This window comes from Crocuta crocuta, unplaced genomic scaffold, assembly GCF_008692635.1.
Source record: "Crocuta crocuta isolate KB4526 unplaced genomic scaffold, BGI_CrCroc_1.0 scaffold273, whole genome shotgun sequence".
Taxonomy (NCBI): Eukaryota; Metazoa; Chordata; class Mammalia; order Carnivora; family Hyaenidae; genus Crocuta; species Crocuta crocuta.
Window position 1 is genome coordinate 7,284,745 of NW_027529425.1, and position 15,729 is coordinate 7,300,473.

Sequence of the window (15,729 nt, forward strand, 5' to 3'; positions counted from 1 at the left end):
CCCCCCCTGTGGGAGCCCCCCCCCCCCCCCGGCCAGCCCTGCCTTTGCCTGTGGATTCCCCGTGATGCGCGAGCCCACCGTGTGCGCCGTGAAGCGCTCAGTGCTGCATGTGTATTAAATGTGCCGTGAAGTACCTCTTCCCAGCTTGGGGTTTGGTCTGAAATCTTTAATAGAGGAAGGTTTTCTTTCGTTTTTATTGTGCAAAAATATACATAACATAAACTTTACCACCTTAACCAGTTTTAAGAAATACGGAGGACATGGAGCACAGTCATGCTGCTGTGCAGCCGTCCCCACTGCCCGTCTCCAGAACGTTCCGTCTCCCCACACCGAGACTCTGTCCTGTTACACACGGACCCCCACCTGCTCCCCTGGCTCCGCCCCACAGTCTACTCTGTGTCTGTGAGTCTGATGATTGCCGGACCTCGTGGGAGTGGGTCCCAGTGCGAGTCCTCCCGTGTCTGGCTAGTGTCACTCAGCATCGTGTCTTCAGGGCTCGTCCCCGTGGTAGCAGGTGTGATTTCTTCCTCTTTCAGGCTGAGTGACATCCTCTGTGTGGAGCACGTGGCAGTTGACCGCCTGTCCATGGACATACCCGGGGGGTGCCGCAGTGCTGGGTGCTGTGGGGAAGGAAAGCGGCCATTTGCTGGCCTCAGGTGCTTTGGATGGCCCTGAGGGGGCAGGGGGCGATGGCGGGGGGGAGGGGTTGATGATGGGGGGCCCACGGGATCCAGTCTTCATGTGTAGATTTTGGAAGCCACAGTTCTGGCCTGAGCCTTGCCCCCGGCTGCAGGGCTCCCCTGGCCTCCTCCGGGCTAACAGGCTGACTTCGACCCCAGAGCGAAATGGGCACACATGCAGGCCTCTCACTGGGGATCACGGCCAGTCTCTGTCTTGCTGTGGGGGCTGGGAGGGCCCATGGGCATGTGGGGCTGCCAGCTAAGCCCCTCTTCTCGTGGCTGGACAGGGGCCAGGCTCCTGGGGAAAGCCACCACCAAGCCAGGAACAGGGACACCAGCCTCCTTGCAGGTCAGTCTGCCCTGTTCCGGCTGTGCGGGCTTCCAGAGCAAGGAATGACCCAGAGAAGGTCACTGCTGCTGGGCTGGGTGGCAGTTGGTAGGTCCAGGAGGGGCAGAACCCTGTATGAGGACTCGGGTGAGAGGCACGGCTCCAGTCCTAAGCCATGATCCTCCCAGGGACTTCTGTGAGCTCCTTCTGCCCAAAGTCTGGCCCAAGGTGAGGCTCTAAGGAGCTTACTCAGGAAGGTGCATGGGGGGCTGGTGCTAGAGAGGTGCACAGCCAGAAGCCGCGGGACTCTGGGGTACCCAGGCTCTCAGCTGGCGGTCTTTCCCAGGGAGCTCGGCAGGGCCTCCCTGCTGTGCTGGTGGGTCTGCTCTACAGTCCGACAACTACCCCCACAAAAGCTTCCAGAAGTATGGTGAGAGCCAGCCATCCTAGGTTTCTGGGCTCCTGCCCCAGGCCTGCGGCCACGTGGTCACGTCCAGGTGCTGTGGTCCTGGGGGCTTGGAGCAGGATGCAGAGAGCTGAGTGTCATCACATGTGGGGTGGGGCCCAGGACGCAGTGGTCTCCGCCCTGTTCCTCTGCTGTCGTAGGAACACAGCACATACTTGGCTCGAGTTTCTTTTCCAAATATCTATTTGAACAGTTATTGCAAAGCTCTGCGTGACAGAGATGTAATGTGAGCCGTGTGTAATCTGAGGCGTTCCAGTGCCCGGGAAACTTAAGAGTGAAATAAACAGGTGAGATTCAGGTTTTTTCTGTGTGAAAATATACATAATATAGAATTTACTATTTAATCAGTTTTAACTGTACAGTCCAGGGCATCAAGTACATTCACACCCGTCCCTCCCGTCTGTGTCCAGACCCTCCATCAGCCCACACTGCAGCCCAGTCCTCGTTACACATGGGCCCTACCAGGCACGCACCGTCTGCTTTCTGCCTCTAGAAAGAAGTTCGTTTTAATAATGTATTTTATTTAGCTCAATGTATTCAAAGCATTGTCGTTTGGGCGTATTATCAATATTGGAAACGGCTCCTAAGAGATTCTGTGTTCTGTGGATGCGGTCTTGGGCCCTGGCAGGCACGTGCACATGCAGCAGGGCTCAGGGTGCACTCATGGTGAGCGGGCTGCAGGCTTCGTACAGACCTTGGGAAGGCCCCTCCCTGGGCCCTGGCTGCCACCACCCGGAACCCATCCGTGGGAATTGGCCGGGTGTCTGTGACCTTCACCCACAGCCCCGGATATGTATTTATCTTTGTCAGAAAGGCCTCCATGTTCTCCCTGATTGATTCTGCTAAAGTCATGAATTTGACCCTGTGAGATGCAGGTCTTTGCAGACCCATTAGAATGCTTCCTCGTCCTGCGGCCTAGCATATCACGGTTCTGGCCTGATGTCAGAGTGTCCCCCAGGGAAGTGGCCCAGGTACCCGACACTGGCAGGAACCCAGCGTCCTAGGCTGGGTTTGGGGTGAGGTAGCGAGAAAGACTAGGGCAAGGATGCTGGGCGGCGTGGGGGCAGGTGTCAAGGGACCCCTTTAGGGAGTGGGGGTTGGGGCCTAGAGCCTCTCTGTTACCTCTTGCCATGAAATGAATTCCCCAAATTCTGCACCCCAGACATCGCGGTTGTCACACCACAGGACACGCCTGGGGAGCAGCTGAGCTGGGTGGTTCTGGACTGGTTCCTTCAAGAGGACCTGGAGGCCAGGGGGGGCTGGATCTGCATCCCTGGGGCTGCCTTCCAGGGCCGTCCCCACCTCCCATGTGCGGGGAGGCCTGGGTCCTGGAGCTGGACCAGGCCTGGGCTTCCTCACAACGTGGCATCAGGCTCCCCCATCAAGGGGCTGGGGGGAGTGAGCCTGTTAGGCCCCTGGCCCAGAAGTCACATTCAGTAGAAGCAGTCACACCTGCAGGGAGGTACGGTGCCACTGCCATGTGTGCTGGGTACGCTGGTGGCCAGGTGCCTGATTAGAAGTGGAAGCCCCGGGCCTGCCCAGCGTCGGGCGCCGTGGCACAGGATGCATCCAGACTACCACATGCAGAGGGGCTGCACAGAAGTCTGAGATCCCATTGTACAGGTGAGAAGCTGGAGGCTGGAGATGGTGGCCCCTGCTGGTGGCTGTCTACCTGTCCCCATCCCCGTCCCTGTCCACAGGGCTGGGCCTTGCCAGCCATGCCCACCAGCATCCTCTCTCCATCCTCACAGACTGGTGCCTGGCATGGGCTTGGGGCCAAACTGAGCCACGGAAGGAAGGCAGATGCTCTGAGCCTCCAGGTCTGGCCCTTTACTGCCGCAGCCACAGGAAGCTCCCGGCTGGGTGTAGCACCAAACTCTGGGCCCGTCTCAATGACCGGGGCCATGGCCACCTGTGCCGTGCAGAACTCGGGCCCCCTCCTCGGAGGCTGGGCGCTGGGCCGGCTGCGGCCTCTCCCCAGCTGGGCCTGGGCCTGTTCTCTCTGGCACCAGGCAGGCACAGACCCGGTCTTGTGAAAGCGCACTTTTGTGTGCCTGAGACAAGCTGGGCGATTGTTCTTGCCCCCTTGCGGCCCCCAGGGCGGTGCCAGGGCGCGGTACTGCATCAGCCACAGGGAAGGGGTCCCCGCTAGTGTGGTTACCGCCCACCCTTCGTGGCCTGGGGATCGTGGCCACACTGACGGGGCCACACAGACGGGGCCACGCACCGACTCCCAGCCACAGGGGCCTTGCCCGCCTCTGTCCCCGTGACCCTGGTCCTCTCTGCTTCCCTGGGGGCTGATGTGGACACCACAGGGCCATGGTAGCTTCTGGAAGGGGCCTGGGAGTGGCTGGGGCAGCCCAGCTGGGTGGACCCCGGGCCCCGATAAACACTGGGATAAATACATAAAAGCACAGAAACTGCTGGCTGAGGAGGGAGGTGCTGGGCAATTCCGTCTCTGGCTTCCACAGGCCACAAAACACTTTGACCTGAGTCTTACACCTTCTACAAAAATTAGCTCAACACAGCTCACAGACTTCCACGTAAACATAAAAGGCAAAAACTTCCAGAAATACAAACAGGAGAAGGTCCTGGGATCTCAAGCAGGCAAGGAAATTGCTCTGAGATCAGATACCCAAAGCACAATCCGTAAAAGGGAAATTGGATTACTTGGAATTCCTGAGAATTAAAAGCATTTGTCTTGCAGCCGCTTCTGTGAAGCAAAGGGAAAGGGAAGCTGCAGATGCAAAATATTTTCAAACCACGTGTCCCACAAGGAAAGAAATCTGGATGCTCGACAATAAACCACCACCCAATTAGGGCGTGAGCAGGGTTGCCCTGGAGAGCATACAGGTGACAGGTGCGTGCACCAAGCAGCCAGCGGGGTGCCGACCATGGGGACCACACTGCACAGCGATCAGGGCGGCAAGGGGAAGGGCGGTGACGACAGCCAGTGCCACCAGGATGCGGGTGCTGGTGCCGCCATTCTGGGAGACAGTGGGTGGTTTCCTTAAAAAATGAACAAACCAAATGCAACACCAAGTACCACATGTCACACCGCAGAGAGGCAGGTGTGTGCTTGCGGGAAACCTCATGCCCAGGCTCCTTCTGGGCCCCGGCACGGGCAGCTACCTGGGCATCCACGGGGGACCGTGCCATGGGGCTCCACTCACCATGGAAAGGGACTGAGTACTAAAGCAGCAGCAGGGACCCGGTGCATCTCCAGACTCATGCTGAACAGAGAGGCAGCCCTCACGTGCTGTGCGCCCTCCTTGAAATGACAAAATGAGGAACAGTGCTGGCTTCGGTGGGAGGTGGGGAGGGAGCGCTCACAACGGCACCCAGGCAGAAGGGGTGGCTGCACATTGGCTGGACCCACACCGGGACCCTGCTTGAGGGACACACTCGCGCTCTGCAGGACGTGAGCCCAGGAGGAAACTGGGTAAAGGGTACACAGATGCCCTGGATCTTGATTAAAAGGGAAAAAGAGAGGCTGTGCGTCTTAGGGGCTGGAGGGGGCCAGAGGGAGAAGGCCAGAGGAAGGGGAGGTGCACAGAGGGGCCTGGGTCCCTTCGGAAGCCGCTGGAGAGCTGGAGCCTGGGAGCCACGGGTGTGGTGTGTGTGATGGAGGGTCCCCAGGGCCTGGCCAGGGAGCAGGACAGACAGAGCCCGGGGGAGGGTCGGCTCGCAAGGGCCCGCGGCTTCCCTCCAGGGCCTCAGGCAGAGCAGGGGCAGAAGAGGTGCCCAGGTGGGGGGCAGACCCCCATGACTTCGCGCCTCACACCTAAGCAGCATCCCCCGCCCTGCCCAGTGCTTCTCCCCCACGCCCAGGGGCAAGCCCTCTGAACCACCTGTGTGGCCTTGGGCAAGTCCCTGGACATCTCTGGGCCTTCCCTCCCCTCCCTAAAGTAGCCTGGAAACCCGCCCCCCCCCCATATGCCTGGAAGGGAGCACAGTGGTCCAGAGTCCCTCTCTGACCTGGGTGGGCTCAGTGAGGGCCGGTGGCAGGGGGCAGATACCCCGCGGCAGCCTGGCCAGGCCCCGCCACAGGGTTAGAGGCCATCCCTGCAGCAAACACGCAGGTTCCTTCAGGGATTCACCCCTGTCACAGTGACAGAGCCCCTGTGACACTTCCTGGCAGTGGAGGTGGCTCAGCCCCCACACAGGGATCCTCGCTGGTAGTCCGGCCTGAGGCTTCTGAGGAGGACCCCTCTTGCTGCACGTGAGTCTAGGCGCAGCGGCTTTCCCAGGTGCTGCCGTGGGTTCCCCATCCAGATCTGCCAAACACGGGTCTTGTGAGCCTCAACTTCCCTGTCTGTGAAATGGGGGTGACAGTTCCTGCAGCCCTGCAGCAAGATAACATCCTAACAAGTGAGAAGATGCTGGCAGGTCCCGGCCACCCTGCACACCCTGCTGGGACCCGCAGGGGCCCTCCATGCCTCTCCCGCCTCTCGTCTGCCCCGGCCTCACCTCGCCCAGCTCAGTGGCTGAATCAGCCGGGTGGTGACTCACTTTGAGGTCGGACACTTCCCTCCCAGAGCTGGGGTTGCCAGGCTGTGCCTGGGGGAGGGTGACTCCTCGTCTGGGAGGCTCTCGCCCTCGGTGGTGGCCTGTCCATCTGGGCTGACTTGGGGATTCTGGGCCAGCAGTTCAAAGGCTCCTGTGGCTGCTGCAGGCCACGGGGGCTCTGGTTCCTGAGCCTCAGATCCACACAGGGTCCCTGGGGTCTGGGCTTGGTGCGGCCCCACCCCAATCCCTTCCAGGAAGATGTTCCTGATGCCTCCGACCACACTGACCTCGCTCTCCCCTCTTGGACTGCTCTTGCCTCCTGGGATGTGACCAAATTAGGAAGCTGGTGACTCAGTTCTGTGCCCCGGCCTCACCTCCGTTGGGCAGGGCATCCCCTCTCCTCAGGGGGTCAGCTAGTCTGGTTCTAACTTAAGCTCCAAGGGCAGGGAAACCTTCAATTAGTCTCTCCATCTGGGCCGGGTAACCTAAGACCCACGGCGTGCTTGGGGGCCACCAGGGCCCTCAGAACCTTTCCATGGGAATTGCTCAACAAAGGTGGGTCTTAAACGGATATGGTGAATTTTCAAGTTCACGCATAGAGCTTTCCCTCAGCCACGTAGGTCACTGGGTCGGACCCGCTGCTCCAGTGGGGGTCTGCTACAGCTTGGGATCAGTCTGCCTCCAGGAGAGAGCCTTGTGTCATTCCACAGAACACCTCCCTTTCAACCTCCCCAGCCGAGGGTTCCTTTTACCTCTGCGGCTGGAGGAATTGGGTGGTGTGTGAACACACTAGGCCATGAGGGTCGCCTGTCGGCCTGCGAACCCACAGTTGTTGGCATATTGTCTACTTTGCCTCCAGTCTTGGTCCTATTTCTTAGGAGCTGTGTGGTACCAGGCCAGTTTCTTCACTTGTCCTGTTAAGGGCCTCAACTGTTTGGTCTCTGAAGTAGGCATAACACTACTGACCTCTTGTGATTAGATCTGCCCTGAAACGGGGTCAGGACAGCAGCGAGCAGGGGCCTGGAGACACCGAGATGCGGGGTTCCCGTCACATAAGATGTCTATACCGCGTGCATTCACAGCAACGCCAGGCTCTCCCGCTGCCCGGAGGGTCTGGCGCTCAGCTACAGGGGGCCCGTCCCATGCATCCCAGCCACCCACGTGGCTCCTCCAAGCCGTCCGGGTCAGACAGAAACGTGATCTTTTGCTTTGGGCTGATTTACAAATGCACTTCGGCGAGCTGTGTGTGTTTCCAAAGGACAGAGCCCTGGTCACACCTGGAGACTCGTAGGAACACCCCTATTTCATTTCTCTGTGGGCTGAATAGGTTGCCAGGAAAACCTGATGAATTTAGACAAGTCAGGTGTGAATTGTCCACATCAGCTGCCGTCTGCAGCGTGCGATTCTGCAAGTGGCCCCTCTGCAGGGGTGAGGTGGGCAGGGGACAAGCTCAGCCATCCCGGGCCTGAGGGAGGGGCAGGAGTGACCCCTGCTCACCCCCTCCCCAGCCTGAGGCTGTGGCCACACCCTGGGGACCACAGGCCTTAGTCCCAGGGGACAAGAGGCTGGCCTGAGGGCCGACTGAGAGCTGTGGCCCTGGGCAGCAAGGGAGCCTCACCCAGCCCAGGCTGCCCCCCCCCCCACCGGCCCTGCCCTGCCGCCCCCACACATTCCAGTCCAGGCCCATGCTCATCCGTCACCAGCCTCCTACCAGCTCCTGGCCCCTCGCCTCCCTCCTTAGACTGCAGCCCCAGACGGGGCGCAGGGAGCCTGCAGACAGACTAGCACAGGCCACCCCTTCCCATTGCACCTCTTCCTCTCCTGGTGCTCCCTCCCCCAGACCTGGGCAGCCCTGATGCTCACCTGCCCCAGCTCTGTGCCCCTCCCCAGGGCTTGCCCCCACTCTTCCCCTGCACCCCACCTCCAATCCTGGTGACCCCCGTCTGTCCTACTTCCCACTCTGCTCAGGCCTAGCACGTGGTGGGCAGTGCAGAGATCTCTGAGGCAGGACAAGAACCAATGGGGAGTGTCTGGCTTCAGGGTGGGGCCCAAGTTGGGACCCCCAGCGTGCTTGGGTGGGGGGGTCCAAGCCTCCGAAGGCTTGGAGGCACCCAGCCTCACCCTCTCAGTGCTGATGCCTGGGCTTCGTGGGACCGAGGGAAGGTCCTCAGCTTCCAGCTCCCAGATGGAGAGCTGTAGGAGACCAGGAAGCTTCTGGAAAGGAATGCAGCCTACCCGTGGGTGTTGAAGCTTCCTGTGTGGGGAACCTCCAGTCCTAGGCTCCGTCCCTCAGGCAGCCTCAGCTCCAGAGCCAGGGGTTTGAACTACTGGGCCCCCAGAGGCTCCTTGAGGTGCTGGGGAGGGGAAAGGGGTCTTGGCTCTGGGCTGGACAATGGGAAACCTGGACAAGACAGCCTGGCTCCAGACCTCCCCCTGTCCCTGGGGGGCTAGGGACCCCTAACTGCAGCAGAGGAGCAGGAGGGGTGTGATCACCACCCACGAGGAGGGAGCACACTAGATGCAGGGCTCTGGACCCCTCGGGGGATGGCCTTGGGAGACCTCGGAGCCTCCCCCCCACCCCCCACCCCAGTACTCCCACCCCACCANCAGCAGGCCAGTGCCTGCTTAGGGCCAAGGGACCTCCCCCGTGGGTGCCCTTTCCCCACTGTACTGCTCCGGGCCTCCCTGGGCACTGGGACCCAACAACTCACAATGCCTTTGCCTTGGGGGAGGGGCTGGTCCCATGGTGGACATGGTGGATGGCGCATCGGCACAGAGCCACCATGCCACACCAGCATAAGAGCCACTGAGCATGTGCCCGGTGTGTGCTGAGTACGTGCCCAGGTCCCCATCACGGGGAGCCCCCCCACAGCCTGTGGGACCCATTGTCCAGATGAGGAAACAGAGCTCGGAGACGGGATGCCATCTGGTCTGCGGCAAGCCACTCCCAGGCTCTGAGGGGCCCCCTCTTTGTTCCCACCCAGGCGAGGCCTCCCTCACCCAGGAGCTGGGATCCCAGACTGTCCCTGCCACCTTTGCCTGTCGCTGGTTGTAAGCTGGCCACCACAGTCACTCCGTGTCACCACGCAGGGCAGACACCAGAGGTGACATGGGGAGGCCATGGGGTGCAGCGGGCAGTGCCCCCACGGTTCACGGCCAGCCCCCTCGTCTGGGCCCCCACAGCCCCGGCATGGTCCTGGGCACAGCAGGGGCCTGTCCCTGAGGCCACCTCCCTGGCACCTCCGCTTCTAGGCTGAGTCAGGAGAATGTGGGCTGAGCAAGGGGCCTGGCACATCCCACAAACATTGCCAGGACCCAGGTCTCGTTATGAACAGGTCACATCCTCCCTGGAGCCCCGAGCTGGTGGGGCCACGGGATACCACGCGGCCAGGCAGTGAGGTCCAGCATTCCGTGAAGAACATGCAGCCAGGTTGTGGCTTTGCCAGGGCTGGGGGTGCGGGGCAGGGGCGTCCTGAAAGATACAGGAATGGTAGTCTATAGAGGCTGTCAGGGAGGGTCCTGCAGGGGCTCTGCAAACATACCCTGAGGGCAGATTCCCGGGTGGGAACATGGCCCCCTGCCCAGCCCCCTCCCTGAGGTCAGCCCTGCTGAAAGCCCCGCACCCCTCCCCTGGGGCCACTGAAGAACAGAGCAGCGCCCCAGCTCCAAACCAGGATGGACGCCTAGCCAGAACTGCGGCCAGGCCCCCAGGTTCGTTGGGAGCCCCCAGGGCTTGGCGGCTTTGGAAGGGGTGCCTGCCTCCCACCTGGAGGAGCCCACACCACAAACCAGACGCAGGTGTGCAGTTGCCCACAAGCCCCCCAGGTGTCTGAGCACCTGTGAGGAGGGCGTGGCTGGGCCCTGGGGGCGGGTGAGTGCAGGGCCTGGGGGCGGCCCCACCCAGCCACCCTTCCACACCATTAACCTTGCTGGGCTCTGGCCACCCTCAGGACAGCTCCTGAGTTAGCAGGTGAGGACATGGGAGAGGAGAGGGGCTGCCCTGGGAGGCAGGCAGGTAGGGCAGGGCTGCAAGGCCTCGTCTGGACTCTATCCTGCTCTCAACACCTGTGGGGCCACAGCAAGGCAAGGCAGCCTATGGATGTGCGGCCCAAGCCCCAGGCTCAGAGGGCTGCTAAGCTGAGAGGGTGTAAGAACCCACAGGATGCTGCCTCTTCGAGGCCCCACCACTGGTGGCACAGAGAGACACACTGAGCATCTCGTCCTCCAGGTGCCCCCTCCTCCAGGGAGGCCACCAGGAAAGCACCAGGCCCTTGTTCAGCTGCTTCCAGAAGCCGGAACCCTGTGAAGGGAGAACAGAAGCTTGGGGTGCAGAGGAGACGGGATGGGAACATTCTGGGTTTGGCCACATTTCTACTGGGGCCTGGCCTAGCCCAGTGCTGAGGGCCTGCACATCCCCGTGGGGCCAGAGGTTTTGGGGGCAGGTCCTCGAGGAAACCCCACCCGCTGGCTGGGAAGTCGCCTCCTCCTTCCTGCCCGGCCTCTAGGGTGGCAGGGAGTCCTGGGGAGTCCCTGACCCATCCTCCGTCCTCGTGGCTGTGGCCTGAATGGTGCGGCTAGGTCAGGAAGGGATGGGTTGGCACTGGAGGGACAGGACGGGGAGGATGGGGACAGCGGAGGAGGGGGAGGGGTGCTGGAGGAATTGAAAGTGCATTCCAGACTGATGACTCAGCGCTGCAGCCAGGCCGGGAGGGGGTGGGCCGAGCTGCCCTCCTGGAAGGTCCCTGGGACCCGCTCCTCCAGAAGGAGATAAGATGGGTGGGGCCCAGCTGGAAGGAAAATTCCTGGCCTCCAGGCTCTGCTCAGGTGCCTCCTCCTTGAAGCCTTCTCAGATTCCTTTTCTGCTCCCTGGACCCAGGGGTGCCCTTGGGGACCCTGGCTTTATTCAGCCTCCTGTCCGACGTGGGCAGGGTCCAGGCAGGCCAGGGGGATCCTGGGAGCTGAGTGGGCGGGTGTTTTAGGGGACCTTTCAGGAAAGTGCTAAGCCGTGCCCCCAGGCACAGCTGCCAGCAGAAGGGGTGCACCCCCTTTGCTAAACAAGGCCCCAGCCTGCCCACTTCCTGCTGAGTCTGGGAGACTCAGGAACCAATTGTTTGGAGGCTAAGTTGGTTCAGAGGCCCCCAAACTTCTGGGAGGCAAGGGGTGTGCAGTGCCACACCTCCCACATGCCGGCAGCTCACTTAGCCCTGGAAACCACCCCTAAGTCCAGGGCACCCTCCCTTCTGGGCTTCGTGCCCTCGGGTCCCCCCCACCCACCTGGGGGTGGCCAGTCTGAGTCACCAGGAGGATCCTGTGGAGGTCACCCCGTCTGGGGAAGCCGGGCACTGGGTGGTGAGGACACAGGCTGTGCAAGTGGGGACCCCAGTGCCTGGAGCCGTGCAGCTGGCTCAGCCAGCCCCGGGGGCCTGGCCTCTGGAAACAGTGGGGGACGTGATCCTTGTGGTGCTTTCAGCCTCCTGGTCTGGGAGGGACTTATGATTATTCCTGAGAAGCTGAGGCCCAGAGTGGCTTCACAACTTACCCACAGAACATGCTAGAAAGAGGCTGAGCAGATTTGGACTTGGGTTTTCCAGGGGCTGAGCTGCTGTCACCCAGACACTGCAGAGTCCTTGATAGTCCTTGACAGACCCTCAGGGCCACCTGGGGGCCTCTGGGCCTGGCTTGGAAAGGCCGCAACTGCAGGGTCTCGTGGGAGAGTGGTAGGTGGGCACTGTGACCCTGGCCTGGGCGAGACCCCGGTGGCCGCTCCCCACCCACACACCAGCTTTGCCAGTGGGAGCCCACTCGGGAGGAGAGGATCATTTGTAACCTGTCAGGTTACAAGGCTCTGTGCCTCAGGGGAGGGCTCGAGGCTTGGCGAGTGGGTCCAGCGGCGGCAGCAGCCGGGAAACGGGCCGTGGACTGCGTTTGCACAGGGGCCCAGCTGTACGTGTGATTTCCCTGGAGCTCTCAGGGCAAGGCTGGGGCAGAGGACAGGCTGCCCCATCTGAGGGGTCGCCCCAGCAGCAGAGTCGAGATGAATTGGGGCGGTTGTGCCTGGGACGGTGGGACTGTTTTCCTGTAGGAAGGTGGGGGCTGGGGCCGGGAGAGGACATGGGGTGCACTGGTCAGGTTTCAGAGAGGTTTTGAGGGCTGAGTCACTATTTCCTGACACGCGGACCGACAGGCAGAGGGCCTCAGGGTTGGCTCCCAGGCTGTGGTCTGAGCAGCCAGGGCGGTGTCCCCAGGGACAGAGCATGCAGTAGGGCCAGGGGTCTGTCTTGGTCGTGTTCAGTTTGGCTTATCTGTTGGACACCCAGGTAGAGGTGCTGAGTGGAGTCTGGAGCTTGGGAGGGAGCTCTGGGTTCGAGATCTTGGCGATGGAAGTGGGGAACGGGATGCAGGAATGGCGTCTCTCCATTTCTGGGCAAGGAGAGTGGTCTGAGGAGCTCCTTCTGTCTTGAGCGAAACCAGCGGTACGATGTTCTCGCTCTTCCTTGCTCGGTATGAATGAAGAAGCCCAGCCCTTTCTGGCAGTCATCTTGTCACCGTGAGGGATCAGCTGAAGGAAGACATCGAGGGGGAGAGGACCACTAATGCAGAGCTAAATCCTTGATCAGACCACTCCTGAAGCCTGACCTCTGCTTCTCATAGACGCCCCTGTGGGTGAGCCCAGTTGGGTTGAGTTCCCTCCCCTGAAGCTGAAAGCGACTGGCTGAGGACCACCGCCGGGCTGCTGACCCCTTGCTCTCTGTTGTCCGTCTCCACCTTCTGGGAGGTGAGCTCTGTGAGGGCAGGCAGGGTGCTCCTCACATGGCATGCATAGCAGGCACGTTGTAAATGTCTGTCATGGAAGGAATGCGTCTTAGGGCGTCTTGGAGAGGTTGTCTCTGATAAAACATTTCCAGAATGTCCCCTTCAGTGGGTCCAGAAATAACCCTAGTCTATACCAGCACTGGGGATGTAGGGTCTGGGGGGCTTAGGGTCTGGGGGGCTTTATTTCACATTCACGGGGCACACGGTCATCTTAGCCAGACACGAAGGCTTAAGGGGCCGAGTTCGGTACTGTCCCAGGTAAACTGGAGCTGGAGGTGTGGGGCGCGGAGGGTCCCCTCACCCGCAGGTGTGGCCTCTGACGAGTGGGGGCCTCGCTGCGAGTGGCTCCTGCACCAGAGCTCCTGCAGCCCGGGGGCGGTGGCTCTAGCTGCAGGCAGACACAGTCCGTAGTGAGCGCCTACTGTGTGTGGGGCACAGGGTCTGTGCATACATCACGGCACGCAGCCTCTCTGTACCGGCAGTGAAACCAGGGCAGTGTTTGGGCTGCACACGGCTGTGCGCCCAGCACTTCCCAGGCATCACAGCTTTCGTCCCCTGGACCACGGGGCGCTCAGAGAAGTGAAGCCACGTGCAGCAGGTTGTGTGGCCAGCTGGCAGTGAGGCCAGCCTCAGACCCCGGCTGGCCTTCCCGGGCCTCCGGCCTGGCCTCTTTCCCGTCCCTCTGACAGGAGGCAGAGCTGGCATGAGCATAGTAGGTGCTCAGGAAGCTGGGGGACCTACACGCTGCTCCCCTGTGTCCCACTGGAGGGAAGCACGGGTCGCCGAGGCTGCCGGGCTTCCCCCCACCCCAAGTCTCCCGAGGGTCACGGCAGGACAAGGATAAGATTATCTGACGTACTTTGCTCTCTCCTGTCGAGAAAAACAGCCACAGATGAAAATAGCTTCTCCGGCAGTCAGACAGGGAGGGGTGTCAAGCTCTCCCTCTGCTGGGCCCACAGCCCTCGTCCCCAGGGAGGAAGGACACTGCTGGGGTCACTCAGAGCACAGGTGTGAGCCCTGAGCTCTGGTGCTCCCTCCCGAGGGCCGCCATCCGGCAGGGTCAGGGGCCACCAGGCCAGGACAGAGCGGCCCCTCCCAGGCCGACCTGGGGCAGGTAGGGTGGGGGGCACCTGGAGGGCTGAGGGCCACTCAAGGAGGGCTGTGCACTGGGCGCATGCACCTGGCCCTTTGGAGTGTTCTGCCCCCACCCCGCCGCCGGTCAGTGTCCCTGCTGTAAAAGCCCCGCTGTCCCCTGCAGTGTGGATGGGGGCCAGGGGAGCAGCACAGCCCACTTCAGAGCCTGGGTGTCTTCTCACACCAGTGATGCCCACAGTGCACAGCACGTGGCATTGACGGAAGGAAGCCAGACCGTCAGTGGACGTCTGACCCTGCCGTGGACAGCGTTCCATCCCTGTTGCTCCCACTGCGGGAACAGTCTTCGCTGCCGTCCCGGGAATGGACAGTTTCCAACCAGCGGGTCAGGAAAACAAAGCTGGCTCACACCTGGGATTTTAGGTTGTTTCCAGTGTTTGTGGGACCAGTTGTGCTCCCTGGAGCCCCCCGAGCACGCGGCTGCTCTGCGGTCGGGCTATTTCCTTAGGCCAGGTGCCCAGACGTGGGCCTGCAGGGTCGGGTCACGGCCATGGCTCCGGGTGCCAAGTTTTTGTCAGCGTCTCTGCAGTCCCTCCCCAACTCCTGCCGGTGCCGTCCACTCGGGCTGCTTGCACTGTCCGCTGCCTGTCCACCATCCTGTCCACTGGCCTGTCCACTGCCCGCCCACCATCCTTTCCACTGACCTGTCCACCATCCTGTCCACCAGCCTGTCCACTGCCTGTCCACCATCCCGTCCACTGCCCGTCCACCATCCTGTCCACCAGCGGCATGGCCGAGTGTCCCCTGTGCTTCTCCTGTGTGTGTCAGTCTGCTTTTCTAAGGAGGGACCCGCAAAGGAGACCCAGCAAGATGGACGGCTTTGACCACTATACACTTTTTCTATATGGATAGAAAGTACACAGATGCCAGGAACAATTGTAACGCACAACAGTTGTGTTCAGGTGTTTAGGTTTTTACTGTTTTAAATTTCTACGACATCTGTTTAAACTCTGTGAGAGGTGACGCTGCTTCTCAACTCTGATCTCTGATCTCTGGTGTCTTCCAGAGCTCTGAGAGTTCTCCGTCTTCTAGAACTTTGACCAACTATGGGAAAATTACAACATGGGAACTGGCATTCTCTCACAGCTTTGTGTTTGGAAAATTGTCGGCCTCACAGAACAGTTGTAGAACATCCAGCGAACCTTGGTTCCACCGCCTCCCGCGGCCCCAGCTCTGCTTGCTCCACGTGACCGCCACCCGTGATGCTGTCCCTTGCCACATCACACCCCGGCCCCCGACTGCTGGAAACAAGCCGCAGATGCCGTGGCATTTCATGCCAGGCCCCCTGGTACCAGCAGAGGGGCTGGGAGCCCCGTGCCCTTGTAGCGCCGTCACAGTGACTGTCCCTCTCTCCCGGCCCTGGTGGTATCCCCGAGTATCCAGGATTTGGTGGAGCCGTCCAGACGTCTGCCGTCCCCTGAGCGGCCTGCCTCCCTCCTGTCCTTCCTGAGACGCCACCACTGAGCAGGGTTCTGTGGGGCGCCGCCCGCCCGGAGGGGTCTGCTTGCTCCCGCGAGACTGACCACGACGGCCCCCATTGGCAAGAGCGTGGCAGGTGGTGGTGCAAGCTTCTCCGACACCAGGCCGCACGTGCTCCACGTGTGTTCCAGAACATTCAGTTAACCATTGCTTGATCCCCCTGGAAGGGCCCTAGCATTGGGGGCCGAGTGTGGTTTACCCAGGTCACCTTCTAGACTCACTGAATAAACAGGCTGGTGTCTGTCACAGCTTTTCCTCTGCAATGAGTCTTTTCTGGCCTCCGTGGTTCCAATCCGTTTGTC